At 47.6% G+C, this 24951-nt stretch overlaps 1 protein-coding gene and 1 long non-coding RNA gene across 3 annotated transcripts in view; one reads left to right on the top strand and one right to left on the bottom strand.

The window, feature by feature from the left end:
- The window catches only part of Gm38987, a 31472-nt gene extending 7114 nt beyond the window's left edge, over positions 1-24358 (bottom strand). The window contains exon 1 of the long non-coding RNA XR_881950.3: positions 23890-24358. This is a non-coding gene — a long non-coding RNA (predicted gene, 38987). The remainder of the gene's footprint in view (positions 1-23889) is intronic.
- The window catches only part of Chst8 (carbohydrate sulfotransferase 8), a 138244-nt gene continuing 137647 nt past the window's right edge, over positions 24355-24951 (top strand). The window contains exon 1 of one of the 2 annotated variants that reach the window (NM_175140.4): positions 24355-24720. The gene's annotated coding sequence lies outside the window, so the exon portion shown is untranslated. The remainder of the gene's footprint in view (positions 24721-24951) is intronic. The other variant, XM_030242955.1, reaches the window with a different exon arrangement.

Below are 24951 nucleotides of genomic sequence, written 5' to 3'. Positions count from 1 at the left end.
GTGGGGTACTGTTAAGATTTAAATGAGGTAATACGCAAGGTCCTTAGCCCCAGGCCTCACAGGTGGAAATCCTTAGGCCAACCTACGCCAACTTTCATTATGGCTGTCGGCAACCCCAGCTCTTTCCATAGGAGAGAGGATCATTTTAGTTATCCATTGCTGTTTCCAATGAGCATCTCTCTTGTCACACCATGATATCCACTAACACAAATCTATTTTTACTGTTCCTTTTTAAATTAAAAAATGTTTTATGTGCATGTGTGTGAGTGTGTTTGTGTGTGTGTGTGCCTAAGTGTGTGTCTCTGCACCATAGATCTAGAGAAACCCAAAGGAGGCCGGATGCAGACTCTGGATCCCATGGGACCAGACTTAAAGATGGTTGTGAGCGGCCATGTGGGTGCTGGGAACCAAACCTGGGTCCTCTACAAGAGCAGCTTAACCACTGAGCCACCTCTCCAGAGTCTCCTCTTCCTCCTCCTCTTCTTCCTCCTCCCCTCTCTCCCTCCCCTCTTCCTCCTCTTCTTCTTCCTCCCTCCCCTTTTAATTCTGAGTTCATCTTAGTCATTTTGTTTCCTTCTCATTGATTTTACCAGCTTCTTCCTTCTGAATCCAGCTAGGACCTTTATTGGAAATACAGCCAGGGATTGGTTTAGGGTGGGGTTTGAAGTATTTTTACTATCCAGTCTCTGCAGGCTATAACATGCCTCTCTGTTTATGAAGTTCATATTTTGTATCCTACAGTCATTTTATAGATTTTTTAAAAAAATTCAGATGCCATAAATTTCTTTGGCTTTATTATTCCTGGATAGTTTATGTTTTAGTTGCTATGGTGTGAATGGAACATCCCTTCCCCCATCATATGTAATTGGCTATCATTTGCATATAGACAATGGTGGATCTCACTTCTATTTCTGGTTTTGATACTCTGCTTTTTTAGTTTATTGAGTGCTTTGAAATAACTACCTCCTTTTCTTCTTTGCGTCTATACTTTTTTCTTGACATATTGCACAGGCTAAGATGCTCAGAGGACACTAGACAAGAGTTAATAATGACTGATAGAGGAGGGCTTCTGAGGGCTAGGGGTGCATGGCATGGGAAGTGTTTCTGGGGGTCAGTGTGAACAGGCACTTGTAGGAAGAAAGATCACACATTCAGGGAAAGGGGCAAGGAAGGAGAAGCCAGCCTTGGATCCAGAGTGAGGTTGTGTGGTGGGTTTGGCAAGCATTGGGTAACTACCAGACCACAGAGCATTAGACTTCTTTGGCCAGATGTATCTTAGAGTCAAGGTTTAGGCAGAGTTCGTAGAAGACCCATTAGAGGGATGGAAGAGAGACTTGGGAGGGGTGCCCAGGTAAGTCCTTACAAATTGTCAAGTGATAGGTGGTGGGGCCAGGAATGGTGTGGGCATGTGACGGAGGAGAGTCACATATTAGTCAGTCATATATTATGGTCAGGTTAGTATGGGGGCCTGCGCAGTACAGAGTAGGTTCCTGCTTTAAAAAAAAAAAAAAGATTTATTTTATTTATGTTAGTACACTGTAGCTGTCTTCAGACACCCCAGAAGAGGGCATCGGATCCCATTACAGACGGTTATGAGACATCATGTGGTTGCTGGGAATTGAACTCAGGACCTCTGGAAGAACACTCAGCGTTCCTAACCACTGAGCCATCTCCCCAGCCCATCTTGCTTTCATCTGAAGGGTTCAAGTGATCCAGAGACCAAGCTGTTTCCTGCCTGACATCAGTGTCCTCCCTGTGCAGACTGCTAAGTCTCTCTCTCCCTTTCCTGCCCCACTCCATAGAAGATGGCCACAGTCCTTGTTCTTCCAAAAAGCGCGGGGCCTTACATGCTTGTTCTTGCTACTGTTCCTTACATGTAACATAAATAATGATCCAGGGAAACTAACTTTCCCCTGTCCCAAGGGACTGTGGCTTTGGCCTCCAGCATAATTTACCTCTTAGCTCCACCTGATCCTTGATGGACAAGATTCCCCGATCCTGTTCCATAACATGACCTCCACGGGCTCAGACCTATGTGGGCCTGGGACCACAGTGCTCACCCACAGGTTGGAGATGGCTGGACCTCCAGAGTGTGGTGTGAGGATGGGAAGGGCCAGGGAGACAGTGAGCGCCAGCATCTTCCCACTCTCCCTGCCGCACCCTCAGAACAGCTGTCAGACGCTGTCCTCCACATCCATTCCACTCAGGAGCAGAGGAGCAAGAACAGCAAGACCTGGCTTCCATCAGAGACGAGAGAAGATGCTCAGCCTCAGAGCAAGGACACCCACTGCTCCCAGCAGGAGCCACAAACCTTGGCAGTGTGCAAGCAGGCAAAAAGCCGGGCCTGAGGGGCAGGGCTGGGACCAGGTGGATGGGAAGCAGCAGGGATTCTGTGAGGGATCTGGACAGAGGGGTGCACATTTAAAAATAAGGATTTTCCTACGACTTTAATGGAATCAATGTCTAGGGATATGACAATCCTCAATATAAATCCCGATCACAAACTGCAATAAAGGAATCCAGTTCAAGTGGTGGATTCTTTCTGGGCCATATTCCAAATCCCACTCGGGTTTATAGGATCGGAGACAATGCAAAGGGACACTGAATTCCGGGACATTAGGGTCTGTGAATGGCTCTAGACAAATGCAGCCCCGGATTACGACTCGGGACTTTGGATTGGTAGATAGCAGAGGGGAGGTCACTGGTGATGTGGGCAGCAGGCTGCTGGGTGGGCTGGGTTACTTCTCTGGAGCTGGATGGTCACAGCTCTGCCTGGTGATGTGCTTACCAGGGAGTGTTCAGAGCTTTACCTATACAGTTCAGAAACGCAGATCTACCGGAAGCAAAAGAGGCTGACCCCCAAATAAGGTGGATGCTCAGAGCAGCAAGCTGTCCTTTTTATTTGAATTGTAAAACAAGAAATTTAATTATATATAATATATTATATGTGCATAGTGTATATGATACATGCATAATATATATACATGTACACATGTATAATATGTATGTTATATGTTGTATATAATATACACGAGTATGATATAATATATAATATGCATATACATATAATATGTATGATATATATGATTATATTTATTATATATATGATTATATAATAAATAATTTTGTTGTATAATACATAATTTTATATAATATGTGATGAATTATATATACATAATATATAATATGTATATAATATCACATATTATATAATATACATAATATATAAGTACCTAATATATTATATATAAATACACATATATGTATACGTGTATACATATATAGTATATAAACACACATATTAATTATTATTATATAGATGTAGGTGTGTATATATGATGTATATAATATACTATATAATATGTCTGTTTAATATATAATATATACACATACATATTATATATATAAAGTTAGCTATATTTCCCAGTCTGTACAATGTGGTTGATTCAGCCTCATTTCTGCGCTTTCTTTCTCTCTGCATTGCCTGGGTTCACAGGGGCTCAGGCCCCCATGCTAATGAAATGTCCTCCATCACACCCCACACCACTCCTGTCCTGGACACGGCCCACTTAGCAATTTGTAAGGACTTACCTGGTCATCCTGTCTGAGTCTCTCATTACATATTGGTATCCCCTGCCCTCTTCAGAGTCCAGCCTCTTGCCTGACAACCATACTCAATATACATACTAACTCTGTGAAATGTACACAGGACAAAGAATTTAATTTTCTCCTTAGAAGTGCCACACCCAAACATTGTCCTTGATATAAAGTTACTTATTATATACATACATATATATTTTTTCCATTTCCTGCTGCTGTGATAAACTATCCAAACAAAAGTGATGCTTGGAGGCGGGGTTATTGGGCCCACAGTTTGTGGGCGCAACCCATCGCGGTGAGCAGGTAGGTCATGGCAGCAGGAGACAGGGATTGGTGGTCATGTTACATCTGCAGCTAGGAAACGGAGGTGATGAATCCTACAAGTTGCTCTTTCTTTTTTTTCAAAGATTTTATATTTAAGTATGAGTATGTAGTATGCACACATGAGTGCAGGGCCCCTAGAGCCCAGAAGAGGGCGCTGAATCCACTGGAGTTACAGGATACTGTGAACAGCTGTGTCTCTAGAGAAGTGGCCTGAGGTCTTCTGCAAGAGCAGGACACAATCTTAACTACCGAGCCATCTGTCCTGCCCCATGCTGCTCATATTTTATTTTGAAATTATGGGTACCTCAGCTCCAAGGTACAGCTTAAAATTTGGGACTTTCCATGGTATACAAATGAGATGATGGAGTTGAGGAGTCTTCAACCCTTCAGAATGGGGTAAATCACAATGCTAAGGGTGGGACGTCGTTGCTGGACACTAGATCTCAGTGTGGCATTGTTGTGAGGAGCCAAGACCATCAAGAGGTGGAGTCTAGTGGGAGTCAGTAAGATCTCAGGGGACACCATCCTCAGACACCCTCGGAAGAACTGAGGTAGCTCTACAATGCTATATGTTGGTTCCCTGGTGGGTAGGCCCCAACCCATCTCCGCTTGGCTTGTTCAGAGTTGGCCTGAAATCCGATTTTGGCTGTGTGCTCACATTTGCTGAAGAGTAAAAGCCCTGGAAAACCAGCATGGCAGGAGCGTTTTAATTAACAGAGCTGCTCCGTACATTAGGCTGCCGCGACTTTGCTCAATGCTGACGATGACTGCAGTTTAGCATCAGGGGAAGAAAGCTACGAAGGAAATGGATCAGATGAAGCAATACCGGGAGTTTATGAAGTCTGCGCATTTTCTTGAGGCTTCACAGGGACCGCTTTTAAACTGGCTGTCACCCATGCATGAATTATCCCCTCCACCTGGGAGGACAGAGGCCAACAAGACATACACCCACACTCCGGGCATGAGCCTCACCAGCCCCATAATTCTTTCTTATGCTGCTAAAGTGGAGAGTGGTGTGAGAGCAGAGAAAGACCCGACCCTTGTGATGTCCCCAGAATAAGAAAAAAAAAAAAAAAAAGAAAGAAAGAAAAAAGAAAAAACAACCCTGGGGGCAGAGGAGGAAAGAGAGAGGCGAGAAATAAATAACAAACCAGGATGCTATTTACATACAGAGGGGAGGCCTCTGAGACTCTGCTTGGAGGCCTTCCGTGTCAGTAATAACTCCGTGATGGAAATAAAGAGACTCTTCTGCAACCCCACACTGCCTAAGATGCTATCGGCACGGGTGGGTTCGCCTTTGTTTCCTGAGGGATCCTAACACAGCAGAGGAGAGGCAGGGCTGGCTATCAAAGGCAACTGTGAAGTGGGGTGTGGGGGCGAGTCCGGTGGTCCCCATGATGACTCAATTATGTTGGCTGTGAAGAGATTAATTAGAATTGAATGTTCTATTGATGTAAAACCTCCTTTTGCACCTGCCATTGGTACCCTCATTACCGGTTTCCCATTACTGGGGATTATATGGCACAATGAAATGGAGTTTGTGCTTCCTGGGGGACACTCTTAAATAGGTTTACTGTACTTAACCGGTGGTGAAGGGGTTACCTAAGAGAAACATGACTCAGTCTCCCTCTCTCTCTCTCTCTCTCTCTCTCTCTCTCTCTCTCTCTCTCTCCCCTCTTCCCTGCCCCCTCACCTCCATAATTCAATCTGTGGACGCTGCCTTTCCAACGTGTCCTAAATTTGGATCACCTCGAATGAAAGTAGCCCTGTGTATTTGTCCGAAGGTACTCCTGGAATCCCCATGGTGTTGGGCTCTGTCCTGGTCAGCTTTATAGATCATAAGGACCTGTGACCATGTGTGGGGAGGTCTGTCTTGATTATTAATTGATGCAGGAGGACCCAGCCCACTAAGGGTGGCACCATCCCTAGGTGAGTAGTCCTGGACTGAATAAGAAAACCAGGTGAGCATAAGCCAATGAGCAAGCTGGAGAGTGAGCATCCTCCAGGATCCTGCCTTGAGTTCCTGCCCTGACTTTCCTCCGTGACCGGCTGTTACCGGCTGTGACCTGGAAGAATCAGATAAAGCAAACCCTATTTGCTTTTGGTCAGAGTGTTTTATCACAGCAACAAAGCAAACCAGGACAGGGTCTAAGGACCTAGAGTTGAGAGCCTGGATGGGAGGTAGAAATGGAAGACACCACCCCCCCCCCCCCGCCCACTAGAGACAGAGAGCAGGTACCATCTCTCCCTGATGTATTTTGGAGGAGTACTGGGCACCAAAGCTCACCAGCATCACTAGGTTCCTTGACTGGCCACAAAGATAAACACATCCCAGCATACCATATACCCTGTGTCACAGAAGTGTCAACAGACTCTGGGTCAAGTGACAGGTTTGCCCTACCCCACTCCTGGCTCAACCAGTTCCTATCTGGTCTCCTTTGGAGACTTTAAGACATCCTTTATAGATGGGTTGTGAAGAACAGAGAAGTTCTTGGGGCTCTTCTGTCACCTGGTCCAGATGATGGGCGGGGAGGTGGCCCAAGGAACCATGAAATGACCTTAGCTATGCAAATGTCGTTGGCTCAGAGACAAGAGGGAGCCAGACCTTCATCATGGGGTCAGATGGGTACATTTCACAGAATATAGGGAAGAATCCTGAGTCTGGTCTCTACTTTATATTCACTCAACTAACACTTCTTGAGCTGTTAGGTTCATCTGGGACTTCAGCATCGAACATGCAAGTGTGTTCTGTGGCCTCCAGACCTTATGTTCTGGTAGAAACTCTGCATCTTAAGTGGTCCAAGGCGTCATGTTGGGAATTCAGTCACTGTTGCCACCGTCGCTGCTGGTGTGTGCAGAATGAGGAATAAGCTGTGAACTGAAGAACAAATGTTAAGAAATACTGGCGGCTGGAGAGATGGCTCACTGGGTAAGAGAATCTTGCAGAGGACCCGGGTTCTGTTCTCAGCACCTGAATAGTAGCTCACAACCATTTGTAACTCCAGTTTCCAGGGTTACTGACGCCCTCTCTGGCCTGCCTGGATACTGGGCATGCGTGGTGCACAGCCATGGGCAAACACTCGTACACATAAAATAAAAATATACTTTTCAATTTTTTTTATAAATAAATGCATTTATTAGTAAATTATCAGGAGGTATGATTTATCAGTATTCCCATACGTCTATGCATCTCTGAGCCCTCATCAAAAAAGCTTCCTTTTGGTTCTAGATGTGGAGTAACACAGAAACCTGGTCAAGGTGCAGACAATAAAAGACGTTCGTGTGCTCACCCCTTAGCCGGATATCTATATCACATTGCCTCCTCCCAAGGCTCAAAGGTCACTGCAGAAGAGATGGAGGGAAGAGTGACAAAGCCAGAGGTGATGACCAATTACATAGAAAAAAAAATGTTTTCCAGACACAACAGGGCCAGGTGTGGCAGTGCTCGCCTTTAATCCCAGCTCTTGGGAGGCAGAGGCAGGAGGATCTCTGTGGGTCTGGGGCTAGCCTGGACAATGAGTTCCTGGACAGCCAGTGCTACACAGTGAGAGTTTGTCTCAAGAACAACAAAAACAAACAAACCCAAACAAAACAAGAAAACAAAACCCCTAATCCAAACAAACAAAACTAAGAATTTGTAGCAGTTACAGTCGCACACAGTGACTTGTACAAACTCAATCCAGACAAAACCCCCAGCATGGAGAGGGGAGAAGGGCACACTATCCAACCAACAGCCGAGGAGCTATTGGCAGCTGCCAGTTGGGAGATGGTTTTTTTAATCCTTACCCTTAGTAAGTTGACCATGCTCCAGTGGACAGTCCCACACCCAAAAGTATAAAGGCATCACAAATTTAACTTGATAGATTAAAAACAAAACAAAACAAAGTAAAATACTGAGGACACAAAGTTTGGTGGCTATGGGGGTGGGTGGCTCTGGGTGCTGTTGACGGATGGCAGCGAATATGATCAAAAGACATTATATGAAACTCTCAACTAATAAAAGCAGAAAAGAAATATATTCATCATAGGCTAAGACAGAAAAAGGCCAAACAGAGGTATAACTTGGGCAATGATAATAATAACCATATAGATCAAGGATGAAATGTCTCCATCCTCCCCAGAAGTCCTCCTTCCAGTCTCAACAGTCCCGTGGCAAAGCCCTTCACCTGACTTTCTGCTTATATTTTTGAGCTCAAGATGGCCTTGAACTCACATCTATCTTGCCTTAGCTGCCCATGTGTTGGGATGGCAGGCACACACCACCATTCCGGATGCTCTCCTGACTGCTCTGGGTGTCCTCTCTCTTCTACTTTGAATGGTTTCCTCACACACAGTCCTGAGTGTGCCCCCCTAGACACCCAGCATAGAGTCTGATCATTTTCCAGCATTCGCAGTCTTTGGAGTCCCTCTCAGTTTACAGGTACACCCTCAAGCCTTTCTTACAACTTAGATGTTGAAGCATCTGAGCCTTTTTGATGCTCTGAGATTCCTCTGACTGACACACTTGGGGGAGGCTCAAGGTACGAATCTGAATCTCCTGCAAAGTGGTGCAGGATCCAGGGGTTGGATCAGAACCAGGGTCTCCCCGTTTATCAAGTCCTTACAGGTGTGGGGTGCAGGAGGATCTAGTCACCTCTTAATGTGTGATGTGACTCCCTGATGTCTCCTGATGCATTAGTCCACTAATGCCCTGGGGAAACCCAAATGGAGACTTTTCTACATGTCTTCACGAGACACCTTTAATACTCTGTAAGACATTTCCACTCTTTGTCGTTCACCAGTGAGTTACCCAGTGGTAGGGTTTACACGTTAAAGGCAGTATAACCCCCTTGCTTCTTCTCTGCCACATGCCAGATTTGTTTTTGAGACAAGGTCTCACCATATAGCACAGACTGGCCTCGAACTTCCAATCCTCCTGTCTCCAAGTCCACTGTACTGGATTGAAAGGTGTGAATCACTAAGTCTACTTAGCTGTTTTGAAAGAATGCATTTGTTCTTCATCCTCTGAAAGGTGAGAGTGTTTTTAGGAATTAAAGACTGAATCATATCTGATGGGGCTCAATCTGCTACAATTAAAATCTTTACTGATGTACAGATGGGTCTCAGGCTGACCAGTGTGAACGCCCTACGGGTGCTTCTCATGTGTCTTGGTTAGGGTTTTACTGCTGTGAAGAGACACCATGACCAAGGCAAGTCTTATAAAGGACAACATTTAATTGGGGCTGGCTTACAGGTTCTGAGGTTCAGTTCATTATTATCAAGGCAGGAAGCATGGCAGCATGCAGGCAGTCATGGTACAGCAGGAGCTGAGAGTTCTACATCTTCATCCTGAAGGCTGCTGGCAGAATACTGGCTTCCAGGTAGCTAGGATGAAAGTCTTATAGCTTACATCCACAGTGACACACCTACTCCAACAAGGGCACACCTACTCCCATAGGGCCACACCTTCTAATACTGCCACTTTCTGGGCCAAGCATATACAAACCACCACATTATGCCTTTTAGCCTGACCTAGGGTGTCTTCCAAACCTTTCCATCTCTGTAAGATGTCTTGCCTTGCACTGTTGTAGAATCTGTCTGTCTATCTGTCTGTTCATCACCCATCCATCCACTCTCTTTTTCCCCCCCACAAATTGTTAAGTGTCAAGATAATGAGAAGATAGGCAGAGACTGGGAGACAATATCGATGCATCAGATATTTATCCAGACTACCCAAAGACATAAAAAGAAATAAGTTGGCAAGCCCAGGAAAGTTCGAGAAAGAAAATCAAAATGCACATTGCTAAGTGAAAGGACCCATTCCAAAAAGAGTATCTACTGTAGGGTCCCGCCTATACGATGTTCTAGAAAAGACGAAGTTATAAAGGACAGAGAGAAGACCAGGAGTTGCCAGGGTCTCTGGTGGTGCAGAGGGATGGACAAGCAGAGCAGGAAGGGAGGGAAAACGACACAGCTACTCTGAACAACACTGTAACAGTGAATACACACTTTTATCTACATTTCGTAACCCACAAACGTACAGCGAAGTATGACTCTCAGTGTAAACCATGGGCTTTGGTTGATGTCTTGTAATGCTGATACTTGGTTGTAGTGAGCAAACCACACTGCTGTGGGGCATTGATGGTGCGGGGTGCTGTGAATCTGTGGCAGAAGACACATGAAAACTAGGCTTTCCAGTTGACTTCATTTAGACCCTATGGCTGCTCTAAAAGTTCAATGCAATTGGATTTAAAAACAAAACCAAACAAACAAAAAACAAAAAACAAAACCAGAACAACAACAACAACAACAACAACAACAACAACAACAACAACAAAACCCTAACAGAAGTCTGTAGAGGTGGCTAAGGGTTGAGAGCAAATGGCTGCTCTTGATTCCCAGTACCCATGAGGTGGCTTATAACCCCTGGAACTGGAATGTGGTGCTGCCCTCTTCTGGCCTCCACAGGCACTGCATGCATGTGGTGTACAGACGTACATGCAGGCAAAACACACACACACATAAAAAAAAAAGATAGATAAATAAGGAAATAAATAATAAATGCCTAATGAAGGGCTCAGCTAGAGAAATGCATTTCTTATTCTTTCGGAGAACCAGAATTTTATTCCCAGCCCTCACCAGGCAGCTAATAACCAGCTGTAACTCCAACTCCAGGGAGCAAGATCCCCATCTTCTGGCCTCCGTGGGTACTGCATTCTCTCTCTCTCTCTTTTTCTCTCTCTCTCTCTCTCTCTCTCTCTCTCTCTCTCTCTCTCTCTCACACACACACACACACACACACACACATTTTTAAAGCTTTAATGCACATATAATAATTCCTCCATTTCAAACTCAAGATTATTGGTTGTTTAAATTCTTTCTGATACCTTGTTCTACTTACTCATTCCACAGTGGTGACCAAATGCAGGGCACAAGAAGAATAAAGGCTTTATTTTAGCTCATGCCTCCAAAGAATTCAACTGACGGTCACCTGGCTTTATCAGTTCTGGGCCTGTGTGAGGCTGAACATTACCACTGGAGGCCTGCTGGCCTCATGCTAGTCAGGAAGTGCAGAGCGAGGAAAGGACTGGGGAACCAGGCTAACTTTCAAAGTCCCGTCTCTACTACCCTACCTCCTCCAACTAGGCTCTTCTTCCCCCAAATTTCCATAACCTACTCTCAACACAAACAAACAAATAAGCAAAAAGCCATGAATACTCAGAGCCACCCACTCAACACAGGGAGCCATTTCAGACCCCAACCACAGTACACTCGAATTCCTTTTCCTCATCCAAGCATGCTGGTCTCCAACACACAGAAGACAACTGACTCAGAAGGCCCAGTTCACTTGCTTTACCTCCTGTCACCCAGAGAGTGGTCAGTGTAAAGCGTAAAGCTATGTCAAGGAACAGCACCATGGAAAATAGTTCATTTTTTCCCTATATGCTCTTCTCCTTCTTTTATCCCTCAATTTATGGACAGCTACATTATGTCTGCATTATCAGAGTACACACTCCGTATATGCTATATTCTTGTCAATCCTCAGGCACTCCTGTTTCCATTGGGGTGTATTTGTGTTGTATTAATTATTAATTAATAAATCCTGGCATGGGGTCCTACCTGCCTCAGTGGTTTATGTTCCAGAATGAAAGACACACACACACACACACACACCCTTTACATTTTAATATGCCTTATGCAGCACAACAGCTGGGTGGCTGCCTAACCTCCATGCTGCTAGAATCTGCCTCCCACCAAATAATTCCCGAGCTACAGCTTACTAATTTCTGTGTTCCATCTTGGCTGCTCTCAGCCATCTGGGCCAGAGACTGGGTGCCCTCCTTGCTCCTCTACCCCATGATGACCTCTGTGTCTCTCCTCTCTCCACACCCTCCTAAGCATGGCCTTTCTCCTTCCTCTCCTCCAGGTCCTAAGTCTGGGTAATTCTAAAATCCAGCCTCTGTCCGTGCTCCCCAGCTATTGGCTGCTGACATCTTTATTTACCAACCAGAACCAACTGGGGGCAGGTTCCCAGAAGCTACAAGCAGACCCTCTTGCGAAAACAGCTTTTTAGGGAACATAACTAGCATTCATAATATAAGCAGCTGTGTGTGTGTGTGTGTGTGTGTGTGTGTGTGTGTGTGTGTGTGTGTTTGTGTGTGTGTGTGTGTATGCACGCGCATGTACTCAAGGTCAGACAACAACCTTTGGGAGTCAGTTTTTCCCTTTCACCGTGTTGGAACCCAGGGATTCGAACTCAGGTCACCGAGGCAAGCACCTTTCTTGCTAGCCCTTTATTCCTGGCTTTTAATTCTAGAACTACATATCTATCGAATATTTACCTCTTTATGTTGATACTGTCCTAATCATTTTGGGCTCTCTGAAATTAACTTTCTAGAAAATTCCTCAGGAAGAACTCACAGGAGCACTCTTTCCAAAGTTCTTCCCTACGTGCCTGTAAGCATTTTTCTAGATATAAGGTGTTAGTTCATGTGTTTTGGTTTCTCTGGCTTCAGAAATATGTCCCCCTATTTCCTCCTGCATAGCATTGCAATGAGAAATGGCCTGACCATTTTTCAGCTTCTTACCCCTCTCTAGCTCCTGTGCTTTGTGGCTTTTTTGTTTTGTTTGTTTGATTTACTGCTTAGATACTCAAAAGATTTTTCTTTTTCCTTAAAGGTCCATCATTTTAAGAGACTGTGACCTGGCGTGGGTCACTCTGGGTCAGTATTCTCAGAGCACATGCTACATGACCTTTCCATGTGTAGTTTCAAACCGTGGCTTTCTTTTTGTTTCTGGGCTGCTTTCTTGAACGGCAGCTTCCAGTGAGTTCTCTCCTTTACTTTGGTTTTTCCCTTTTTATTTTCTTTCGTCCTGGATTTCTATTGTCTCTGTGTTGAATCACTTCGACCTCCTCCAGAATTTGTATCTTTCTCTTTAATCTTTTGGGTGACATCTGTTTCTTTGATTTTTGCACATCCCCCCACCTCTCATCTTTCTTTCTAATTTCTTCTAAGGCTTTATCTGTCGTGTTCATTCATTCTTGTATCTTAGCCCAGTCCCATTTCAGAAAACACTTTTTCCCCTGTAAGCCGGCTCCTCCCTGGATTTGTGGTTCCAGGTCTGGGTTCTTCTGTTTGTGGAGTTCTGCTGGGTCTTCAGACCTGATGTCACTGTCTTGATTTCTCTGTGTGTGTTCTTGGCATGCTCCCTGGTAGCCTTTTGTTTTGTAGGTGTGGTTTCTCTCCTGCATCTTTTCCTTCTCCCCCGGGGATGCGGTTCCCTCTTTATTATCTCCCCTTCATTAAGTCACCTTGCAAGGGAGGGGAATCTGAGTCCTTTATGGTTACTCTCACTTCTGCAAAGGTGAAATTAATTTTTCTGAAGTTTTACAAGGAGGTTGCGTTCCAGAGAGCCTTTTTAACTTCACAAAGCACCTGTTTCTTTTTTGGCTTTTTTTTTTTTCCTGGCAGTGTTGAAAAAAAAAATGGCAGCCTGTTTTCTGAAATTTCTGGCTCTTACAAAAATATCTCCCGTTACCTGAATCTTCTCCCCCTTTGTTGCTCCTGTTTTATTTATTTATCCATTTGTTGCCATGCTAGCAAATTGAACCCAGGGGCAAGCATATGCTAAGCATGCCCTACCGTTGAGCTACATCCAAAGCTCCCTTTATCCAATTGTGATTCTTCATTCAGTCATTTATTTCCTAGTGTCTGCATAGAAAAACCCAGATAGCTTCGAGACTCATGGGTGGGGATGATCTATCCTCTTCAGATCTTCCCACTGAGGAGCCACTGCACATGTACAGTGCTGTATGAAGCAGAACCCCTCGGTGGATAGACACATCTGGTGGTACAGGCCTACCATCCCACCTGCTTTGGAGGCTGAGGCAGGGGGATCACAAGTTCAAAGCCTGCCTAGAAAGCTTAGACACTGACTAAAACGGAAACTAACTAGAGGGCTGGGGATGTACTCACCTTGTGTGAGATCTAGGTTCAGATCTGTAGCTCCAACAAACCAGAAACAAAAACCAGAAAATCACGACCCCAGCCAGCATTCTCAAAGTAGGACCCTGTGCTTTTCGGTAAATACTTATTGTCTATTCCAAGAAGAGATGGCCTGCTGTCAAGGGCGGCAAGCACCACCTCTTCCTTTCTTCATATGTATCAGTATTAGTGCGGGTTACTATTGCTGTGATGAAACACCATGTGGGAGGAGTTTATGTGCCTTAAGCTTCCACATCACAGTTCAGCATCAAAGGACATCAGGACAGGAAGTGGGAGGCAGGAGTTGATGCAGAGGCTGCGGAGGAGTGCTGTATTCCTATTTGCTTCTCACAGCTTGTTCAGCCTGCTTTTCTATACAACCCAAGACCACCTGCCCAGGGACACCACCACCCACAACAGGCTGGGTCCTCCCCCATCAATCACTAATTAAGAAAATGTTCTACAGGCTTTCCCACAGCCCGATCCTATGGGGTCATTGTCCCAACTGGAGTTTCCTCTTCGCAGATGACTCTTGCTTGTGTCAACCTGACATAAAACCAGCCAGCACAGTAGCCACGGACCTTGCTAAGGATTAGTCTTTGACACAGGGACCCACTATCCAGTCCAGCATGGTTTCCAGCTCCCGAGCCTGCCTCAGCCTCCTGTGCGTGACACCATGCCTGGCTGCCTGCTAGCTTTGCTTAGGTGTTTCTGTAGGGTTTTGGCTTGGCTAGCCTGCTGGTATGTCCGGTCTTTACTAGAGGTGCATTCAAATCTATGCCCCTACCATTCATTGTTGCTGTCTATTTTTAAAACACCCCAATCAAGCTGGGCATGGTGGCGCACACCTTTAATCCTAGCACTCGGGAGGCAGAGGCAGGCGGATTTCTGAGTTCGAGGCCAGCCTGGTCTATAAAGTGAGTTCCAGGACAGCCAGGGCTTTACAGAGAAACCCTGTCTCGAAAAACCAGAAAAACAAAACAAAACAAAACCAAAAAAAAAAAAAAACCCCAAAAAAACAAAAAAAACCCACCCCAAACATAACCTACCATTAACTCAGGATGCTTTAAAAAAATCACATTAAAGGAGAAAACACACTGAGTCCTTGGGGTAGTGTTGTGTGTTGATTGGGACTCTGAGGTGGACTGGTCCGATGCTTGCCTGGATCCCTGCATCAGACTCAAGTTCAACGCCAGGGCACAGTTCTCTCCTGAGATGTCCCTGCCTCTGTCAAAGCTTGATGCCCTGCCATGTGCTTTCTGGGGTCCCTCTCAGAAGCTTTGCCCGTGGTGCCTTTGTCGGGGAGACCACAGCCTACGACAGACAGACAGACAGACACTGCTGTGCTTGCATAGCATTGGCCTGTTCTACCTACCTGCTGATGACTTTGGAAACTGGGATAATGCGAGCTTAATCATTTGCATGGCCTTTGGTGGAGCCTGTTCCTTGTTGACAACGTTCTTATTCTCTCAGGCCCCGGATGACAAACGCCTTCCCCTGGACCTTGACTTTTCTAGCACTAGGCTTGTCTTCCAGAATCCGGCAATTGTTTAACTGCCAATTCTGTTTTTTGTTTGTTTGTTTTGCTTTTGTGTGTTGTTCTTTTCTGAGTATGAAGCAACAGTTCTTTTGTCTGTCATTGCCAGAATATCCTTAGTGTTTCACAAAATGCATATTATTATCTTTCCTATTCTCTGGGGACATGAGTCCTGTCGAGAATGAATATGGGTCCAGGCCTATGCCACACTGGGTCCCTAATCCCAGGGAATGTAACTTAGCCACTACTAAGCCAGAGTCTGATAGTTTTAACTATCAGTTTGCTTTGCCTCCCAGTTGGAGGTTTTGCCTGCCTATCTGTCTGTCTGTCTTCCTTCTTAATGGTGGGTTTTTTTGTTTGTTTGTTTGTTTTGTTTTTTTTTTTTTACTTTGGCATCCTGCTATCCTATCTGTAGAAGATTCTCAAAGACTTGGCTAGGCAACCTGTCCTGGGGACAGATGGTACAGGCACCTGTGCAGGGAGCTGGGCCTCACCCAGAGCCTGTCTCTAGCTTGTGCCTGGGCCTTTAAGTCATGTCTGCACACCTAAGCTGACTTGTGCCTGTGGCCTGCTCCCTGAATCTTGGGATAAGGTATGAATACAGAAGCACGCATTAACAGTGGACTCTTGAGAACCAGAGACACCACTGCTAAAGCCCCAGCAGGGAGGGTGCTCCATCTGAGTGAGGACAGGGATGGGGGAGATGGCCAAGCCCGGTGCTACAGGCTCCATGCTGGGATCTTGATGGCTACCTTCATGCCATAAGGCTTTTTGCCTGGTGTCAGAAGAGGAGATGTGAACTGCCTTGCTTTCTAAAGTGAACTTTAAATACTGCTGACAGCAAGATGTCTCCTGAACGAAAGCAGACAGGAAGGCGACTGTCTCCCTGTTTCCATGGCTACAGACAGGACGCCACTGGGCAGTGTTCTGAACTCCGGGCATCCTGGGCTCTGCCTGCAGGATGAAGTTTCCTGAGCTTGGGGAGAACTCAGCAGCAACATAGTAACTGTTTGTTTTGGCTCCGGCACCACTGCCTTTATTTATTTATTTATTTATTTATTTATTTATTTATTTATTTATTTCAATGCTAGAGTTCCATTTTTCAAGGGATACAGGGGTGTCCCCTAGGAAATCTTCAGAAACTTGGAGACCTCTCTTCCATCCGTCATCTGCAGGTCTCATCACCTGCCTGACGACTTTGACACCTTCTGCACACCAGGGTATGGTTTAGCAAGCTGAGAAGCCACTTGGGAAGGTGGCAGGCTCTCGGCTATTGCCAGGCATAGGATGGAAGGGGCTGGCGGTAATTTTTTACATTACCCATCTTCAGTGTAAAAAAAAGAACCTTGGGACATTTGAGGGAATAAACCCATATAGGCTTCTAGAATAAGGCATCAGGTGTCACTCTAAGGCTTCTCCTGTTTGAGATGACAGGGGCTGCTAGTGTGGCAAATATTCATGGTCCTGTACTCGGCCTGGCCTGGCGGATGGGTTTCTCCCTGTCTCGTCTCCTTGGATGCCTTCCTCCACCAGGCTTTTGTTTTCTGTTGCGGTGGAATGAATCTTGCTGCCAGGTGTTGTGTGGGCTCCGAGCACAGTGTGAAAATACCACTCGTTCAGACCACGTGGAGCAGGGCCGTACCTGCCGCTGTGCTTCCATCGCGGCTGCGGCTGCCCACGCGCTTCATGGCACCACTTGCCTGTGCTTAAAGGCTCTGAACAAACCTGGAGACCAACCAAGCCACCGCACCAGGGAGAACGTTGGTGTCTGCCTGGAGGCAGAAGTCATTGATCAGTCCAATGGCAACTTTGTTTTCTGGCTCTGAGGGAGGCGTTCACGGTCTGAAACGCCTGCGCAATGGGGTCCTTCTAGCCTGGCCTTGACACTGCCTCATGTTCTCTGCCTTTATGGCGTAGTTTTAAGCCATTATTCTTACCACTGAGGCAAGGATGCCACAGTGTGCACGGCCTACCCAAAGGCATGTCCCTGCTGGCATCTGATAAATGTTTCTGGAATTTTCCACTGGAAATATTTTTTTGTTCGTTTCAAAGCCATCTTTTCTTCTCAAACATCTCCAAGCCTGATGCTTAATACTAAGCATTAAATTTAGAACAGCATTCAAGTTTGCATTGAAAAAAATTGCTTTTAGCTGTCTTGGGAACTTAGAGAATACTTAAGGCCCACTCCTTTGCTGCCTCACAATGGAGAGGTCCTTGGAACGTGGGAGGAGGAGTGCACATGTGTATTCGAGACAAGCTCTCTGTGTGTAGCCAGAGTGGCCTTGAATTCACATCCTTCCCGCTTCTGCCTCCCGAGTGAGTGCTGGAATTATGGGCCTAAGCCGTCGTGCCTGGAGGTTGTAGCTCTGAAATGCCCAGCTGATGTTGCTGGGGATGGGAGCCTGTCCCACGAGGCCCCGCTGTCCCCGTCAGCCCCCCCCCCCGAAAATTCAGGAGAAAGCAGACCCCCTTATAGTTTTTCTGCATAAAAGGCCTCTGAGTCCACCAATCCGGGCTAAGCCAGAAGGCAGTCCAGAGAATTAACAAGCTCTCCAAATTAGAGAGCATTTAGAACCAAGTGCCGCATCCTCCTGTTACATAGTCATCTCCCCACTGTAGTGCTTACCTTGGTTAGTGACCAACAACATATAAGCAGGAAAGAGAGACGGGTGGCCAAGCCAGCCTGACTGAATAGAGAAAACTACTTGTAATGAGCTCATTCACAGTCAAATGCACAGACATAAGCCCCCTGTTAAGAGGTGTCAAAATCCATTGCCTAGACCAGGGAGGGGAGGTATCCGTCTACCAGCTGGAAATACTGTCTTTGACTGACAGGGAAAAAAGCAAGCTTGAGCCCAGCCCTACATGACGTGAACACCGAACTGGTGTGGTCCAGATCAAACAGCATCTGCTGAATTGTGTCAGGTAGGCATTCTCAAATTTTAAACTCTTTATCTCAGAATAAAAGGCATTGAAAGTAGACAATATCATTTGGATGGAGGGTATATTGGACTCTCCTCCCTCCCCCAGACACTTCCTGTTAGCTGCCCCCTCTTGCTTCCATGGATAGAACTAGGGAAGAGATCTCAGCTGAACTACTGGGAGGACCCTGGGAACTTGAGGGCTGACCAGCATCAGACACCCCAGTGGTTGTTTTTGTTTATATACTTGTGTGTGTGTGTGTTCACTTACTTGTGTGCACCTTGGCACACGTGTAGAGGTGCGAGGATAGCTTTCATACGTCATTTCTTTCTTCCCATCGTGGGGTACAAGATCATATGCAGCACATGATTCTACAGACTGAGCCATCTAACCAGCCCCAGTGGTGGTATTATTTGTTAAAGTAAGAGGCATTGAGCCAGGCAGGTGGCCAGCACTTGGGAGGCTGGGTCGGGAAGATAACAGGTTCAAAGCTAACCTAGGCTACACAGCAATTTTTTTTTGGTTGTTTTTAAAGCATTAAGCATCAAAATAAATTTGAACTTGGCAAGCCCTCAATAAAGGAGCCAGCTGGCTTTGAGCCTATTTTAAATAGAGAGGCTAGATATGAGGCCTAGATCCTTGTTGGGCTATAGGGTCAACATGCTCCTTTTAAACTGAGGGAGAAGGGGGTCAAGGCTGTCATGGCAATGTTTGCCATGTCTAAGAATGTATCCTTTCCTAGAAACCCAGAGGGCTGCCTCCTCAAGGTAGCTGGTCCTTCTGCTTTCCTTCTGGCTCCACAAAGAGCATCTATTGTTATGCCCAGAATGATGGAGAAGTTTCAGAAATCAGAACAGGTATATGGGTGCTAAGGTTCGACTATAAAATGTCCCTCCACAGACTCCCATGTTTGAACACTTGGTTTCCAGCTAGTGGCACTGTTTAGGGAGGTGGTGGAACCTTTGGGCCTGATCTGCCTCCTAATTCGTCCATTCAGATGCAAGGGGCTGCCACCCACATCCTGCTGTAATGGATCAGGCCAGCCCTAGTGTCTGTCCTCACTGTTGTGATGGACTCTATGCATGAGGCCAAAGGGTACCTGGCACATGGGGCATGGGGTTGCTCCCCGTCCACTACCAACACTAACACAAGGGACTCACTGGTCTTCTAACACTGGGAACTCCAGGCAAGGCAACATGAGGGACACAGCGTAACACCCCCAACTCCTTGCATACCTAAGGGTGACAGAAATCAAGGGAAATGGTGGGAAACGACCTGGGATAAATACTTAACCCAATAAGGTGGCTAAGAGACTTAGTTCTGAGCTTTCTTCCTAGAAGGGGCTCTCAATCAAGGGTCCACAACTTAGGCCTTAAACAGACGTCAAGGGCCTGGGCCCAAACTTACTCTCAGTTATTAGGGAGGACAAGGTTTGTGAAGAGAAGGCTATGGCTAGGTGTCCATGCTAGCAGTTCAGACGATGCAGCTGGCGACCTCAGTCGTGTTGCCAAGGAAGAGTCGCCTGGCTCATTATCCCTGGCCATTTGCCCACTGAGCTCACATTAGGGGAACATGGAAGTCATCAAAGGCGCCACAAAAGGGCCACATGCTTGAGGCAGAGATAGTCCATGCCCTGAGGTCTGGCCTCGGGTGGCTTAGGGCAGGTCAGCCACAGCACACAATTCTAGTACACTTGTGTCCAATATGCACTCATGACCTTCACTCCACAGGCAGGGCCTACTGTCCCCCATGCCTTTGGAATCAGGAAATGGGAAGGAGTAAAAGAGGTTTTGGAGACCACCCAGCTCACACTAGCACCAGAAGAACCATAACAATACTCCGGTTGGGTTCCCATTTTTCTCTTCTTTCTTCCATGGGTCACCAGGAGCAGGAAAAAGAACCTAAGCCATTTGGCAGTCCAGTACTGATTTCTGTTTCTTTTCTGATTTGTTGTTATTACTTCATACACACACACACACACACACACACACACACACACACACACACACATTGTTTTGTTTTGCTTTTTGAGACATGGTTTCTCTTGATTAAAAACCATGGCTGTCCTGGAACTCACTTTGTAGAACAGGCTGACCTAAAATTCAAAGAGATCTGCCTGCCTCTGCCTCCCGAGTGCTGGAATTAAAGGTTTGTGCTACTGCCACCTGGCTTGTTACTTGATTTTTAATATAAAGCCTCATTAAGTAGCCCAAGCTGGCCCAGAACTGGACTCATAGTCCATGATGGCTTTGAACTTGCAACCTTCTGAGGGCTGGGATTATATGCCTGGGCTACCAACCTCAGCACATAGTTTTACTACAATTAATTTTGCTGTCCTGGAGATCAAACCCAAAAACCTGTGCATGTTATGTAAATGCTCTACTCCAAGGCCACACCCCTAGCTCCTCACTGATAAATTCTAGAAGCACTAGACTGTTGAATCAAACCTTTCTCTCACTGGGGTGCTCTGCTACTAAGCCACACCCCAGCCCCTCACTGGGGGATTCTAGGCACGGGCTCTACCACTGAACCATGCCCCCAGCCCCTCACTGGGGGATTCTAGGCAAGGGCTCTACCACAGAGCCACGCCCCCAGCCCCTCACTGGGGGATTCTAGGCAAGGGCTCTACCACTGAGCCACACCTCCAGCCCCTCACTGGGGAATTCTAGGCAGGGGCTCTACCACTGAGCCACACCCCCAGCCCCTCACTGGGGGATTCTAGGCAGGTGGTCTACCACTGAGCCACGCCCCCAGCCCCTCACTGGAAGATTCTAGGCAGGGGCTCTACCACTGAGCCACACCCCCAGCCTCTCACTGGAGGATTCTAGGCAGGGGCTCTACCACTGAGCTACACCTCCAGCCCCTCACTGGAGGATTCTAGGCAGGGGCTCTACCACTGAGCCACGCCCCCAGCCCCTCACTGGGGGATTCTAGGCAGGGACTCTACCACTGAGCCATATCCCTAGCACTTGCCCCTTTTCTTCTTACAGCATAAAATTTAGGACTCAACACTCAGTTTTACCTATGAATTTATAAACACAGTGAGACTTATCAGTCCTGGCCTCCTAGCTTTATCACCTTCAGTTCTAGGCAAAGGAAGACAGGACTCCCCACTGGCAGACAGGGTAGCTGTGGGAAGCAAGATGTCAACTCAGAACTGGAGCAAGGAGTTTGCCCATAGGTAAAGGCCCTCCCACTCCTCCCTTTCGTTGCGAGGCTCTGGACCTCTTCCACAGCAGCTCTGGGAGCTGAGACTGTGAACTCACCAGGCCATCCAATGAAAGTGGCTTTGTACCTTAGTTGGGATGCAAAGAGATGTGTTTGCCACAAATCTTTTGGTGGAGACACACATATCAAAACCCGCAAGCGCGCACAGAGCTTCATGCCTGGGCTTTGCAGTGTGTCTCCACCTCCCGCGCTGCAGAGGCTGAGCCTGACTTTCAAAAAAGGGCACTGCAGCCCTTAGCAAATCTCCAGAGGAAAACTCATGCTTGTCCCTGCCAGGGACCCCAGGTCTCCTCTGGGGATTTCCTCCAAGGGCCTCTGCAAATAAGAAGGAACTAGGGGTGAGGAAAAAAAAGCCAAAAATTCGGGGAGTGTCAAAGGCATGGAGCAGTGTTGATTCCTCTCAGTATCTGCCTGGATATTAGATGCAAATAAGTGCTAATAAGTACAGTTGGAGAAGCTAATGGAAAAACCACCCTCCCCAGGAGGATTGCCACACACAGGGCAGCTACCATGGCCGGACTGACCGACTGTGCTTTCCAGTCCTAGGGAAGCCTGTGTGGACTGGCTCTAGGGAATAAAGCTGTATAAACTTCTTCTATGAAGGCACTTGCTGTCCAAAGACACTGGGCTGAGGATGGAGGTTTCCATCATCTCCCCACTGGCCAGTGTGTACAAACATGTGCATGAGGGTCGACATGAATAGGTGTGTGTGTGTGTGTGTGTGTGTGTGTGTGTGTGTGTGTGTGTGTGTGTGTACTTACCCTCCAAAGGGTGCACACCGCTCAAGAGGTTCTCTTGACCATCAGGCTCCTGAGACCAAATCCCTGTGATAGCTCAGGCCTAGCTGCAGATGTGAACCACACTGGTAACTGCTCAGTGGAGCTGCGGCCAGGACTCTGGGTGGTGTGGCCCTTTGGAGGTGGAGGAGCCACAAAGGCACGGGGACCAGCTGGCTGGAAGGCAGGTAACTTTTTACCCATCCCCTTCTTTGTTTCTATCTTTTCTACTCTGCTCTGACAGTGTTTGGCTATAGCTTGGGGTTTTTACTGCCCCAATCCTCCCGACTCTCCACTCCTGTCCCTCAAATCCATTATGTTCAACTGAACTTGACTAAGGGGACATATACTTGCACCTTCCTTCCCACGAGTAGCTTGTACAGCCAGAGGAGCTGTAGAGGTCACAGCACAGCCGGAGCCTCAGACCATCTTGAGCTCTCTGGCATTCCACTTTGAAACCGGGATACCTGGGCCAACCCCAGCTCCACCAACCCCACCCCCACCCCCACCCAGAATTGTTGACAGTAGCACCTTAGTGGCATCTTGTAGCACATACTTCATTGTTGCAAAACTAAAAAGGGATAAAAGGTAGCTGGGTGTTGTGTTACATGCCTGTAACCCAAGCACTTGGAGGCTGAGAAAGGAAGATCATGTGTTCATGGTTAGCCTGGGCTACACAGAGAGAACCTATCTCAAAAACAGAAACAAAACAAAAACAATGGAAGGGAAGGCTACCATATGCTTGACTGCCAACTCACTTGCCCTGAAGAGGATCCTTGGATACTCTGAGTTCACAGCAGTCATTAAAGAAGCCCAACTACCACTCAGGCCTTTCAAGCTTGCTAGTGTTAGAGGCTCCCTTGCCCTCCACATCTCTAGTGTTAGTATCTCTGCTCCTTATCAGGGCTGCCACACCCTTATCTGGTCACTCAAAGGCCACAGATCCACCTCAGTCTTTAGCTTCATCACCCATCTGGGATGGAGCTGGGTCAACCAACCAACCAATCAACCAACCAACCAGTCCACTCAGGGAGGGGAGAGGCCACAGCCACCGCTCTGTTTTACTGGAAGCTTCTTTTCAGTTTTGTTTTGTTTTGTTTTGTTTAATTTTATTCTGTATGTCCCTTCAAGACCAGGCTTGTTTACTGGTTGGCACCGCTGAGAATGGTTGCTAGATGCGCACCCAGCCTTCCCTTCTAGTGTCTGATTGCCCCCTGCAGGTCGGGGCTTCTCTTCTCTGGAAAAATCAAGATTTGAATCCACAGCCCTGGAACCGAGTCCCGGTTCTACACTTGTACTGTGTGGCTGTGGGTAGGAGGTTTCCCCACTCATTTATTCTGGGTTTGGAGGGAGGGGAGAGGTTGCTTGCTTCAGCCCTCAAGCTGGTGCCAGACCGACGCTTAAGGATGAAGTTCTTAAGTGAGAATCCGGCTCACTGGGCACTTGTGGTTAACTGAGACCCAGAAATTTAGTGGTGAGTGCCAACAAGAGACAGGCCTTGTCCAAATTCCACGCGTACTGTAGTCTGGGAACCTACCTGAATTTTTCTGCGCACCAATTCCTTTGCAAGCCCCGCGGCCGCTCAGCTTTGGGTCCAAGACCCTGCTTGCTAGCGCCTTCTCTTTTTCCCTAGGTCAGCGCAGGGTTACTCAGTGTCGCCACTGGGGCAGTGGCAGCTAAGAAGCTGCGGAGTGGAGTCAAGCGGCAGACCAGAGTCCAGCACTCGGGGATCCCCGAGCTGGGCGCAGCCCGCGCCAATACCGCCCCACCCCCCCGCTGCCTCCCGACCGCGCCCAGCGGCAGCTCCCACAGAGCGCGCGGCCAGTGGGGCTGCTGAAGCCGCAGAGCGCGCGTGGGCGTGGCGCCCGTGAGCTCCCGAGAGGGCTGAGCGATCGGGGAAGAGATTTCCCCCATCTCTGCCCTGCCACCGGGATCGCCTCTTTCCACCGTGGGGCGGGGCCCGGACTGGGGGCGGGGCGCCGGGCGGGCGCGGCGCTATTTCCAGCCTTGCCGGAGGCTTCGCTCGCACTTCGCTGGGAGCCTTCCCGGCGCGTGAGCCGGATCCGGTGGCACCGCGGGGAAGAGACAGGACCGGGCGGTGGCGGCAGAGACAGGGGGACGCACCCGGTGCAGAAGATCCAATAGGAGCACGCCGCCGCAACCTCTCCCGCGCGCTCCGGTCGCCGACTCTACGCCGATCGCCCACTCCCCGCACCTTGGACTACACCGGGAAAAAGACGCAGCCTGGCCCGAACTGGGGCGGAGATCCTTCTTGCTTCCCAAGAGCTCCGGAGGGAAGATTCTCCCGCCGCCGAGAACCCCGCCGGACTGGAGGAACCCGTGGCCTGGAGAGCGCTGGCTGTGCCAGGTAAGTGGCTGCGCCCTGTTCCCTCTCTATGTTGATAGTTCACCCGAAGGGTTGTCCCTGGAAATCCCAGGATGATGCCGGGACTGTTCTGAGCGCAAACCCCGCCACTAGACGTGGTTCAGAGTCCTAAGCTGCAGGTGCTGTTGGGGCATGCGGTGCTTGGGTCTGGCGATACTTTGGGGACCAGCCCCCGTGAGTGGGAACTTTAATTAGACTTTGGATTCTTGGTTT

This window comes from Mus musculus, chromosome 7 (assembly GCF_000001635.26).
Source record: "Mus musculus strain C57BL/6J chromosome 7, GRCm38.p6 C57BL/6J".
Lineage (NCBI taxonomy): Eukaryota > Metazoa > Chordata > Mammalia > Rodentia > Muridae > Mus > Mus musculus.
Note: the sequence above shows the minus strand (reverse complement) of the source record. Positions and strands in the feature narration are given on the sequence as shown.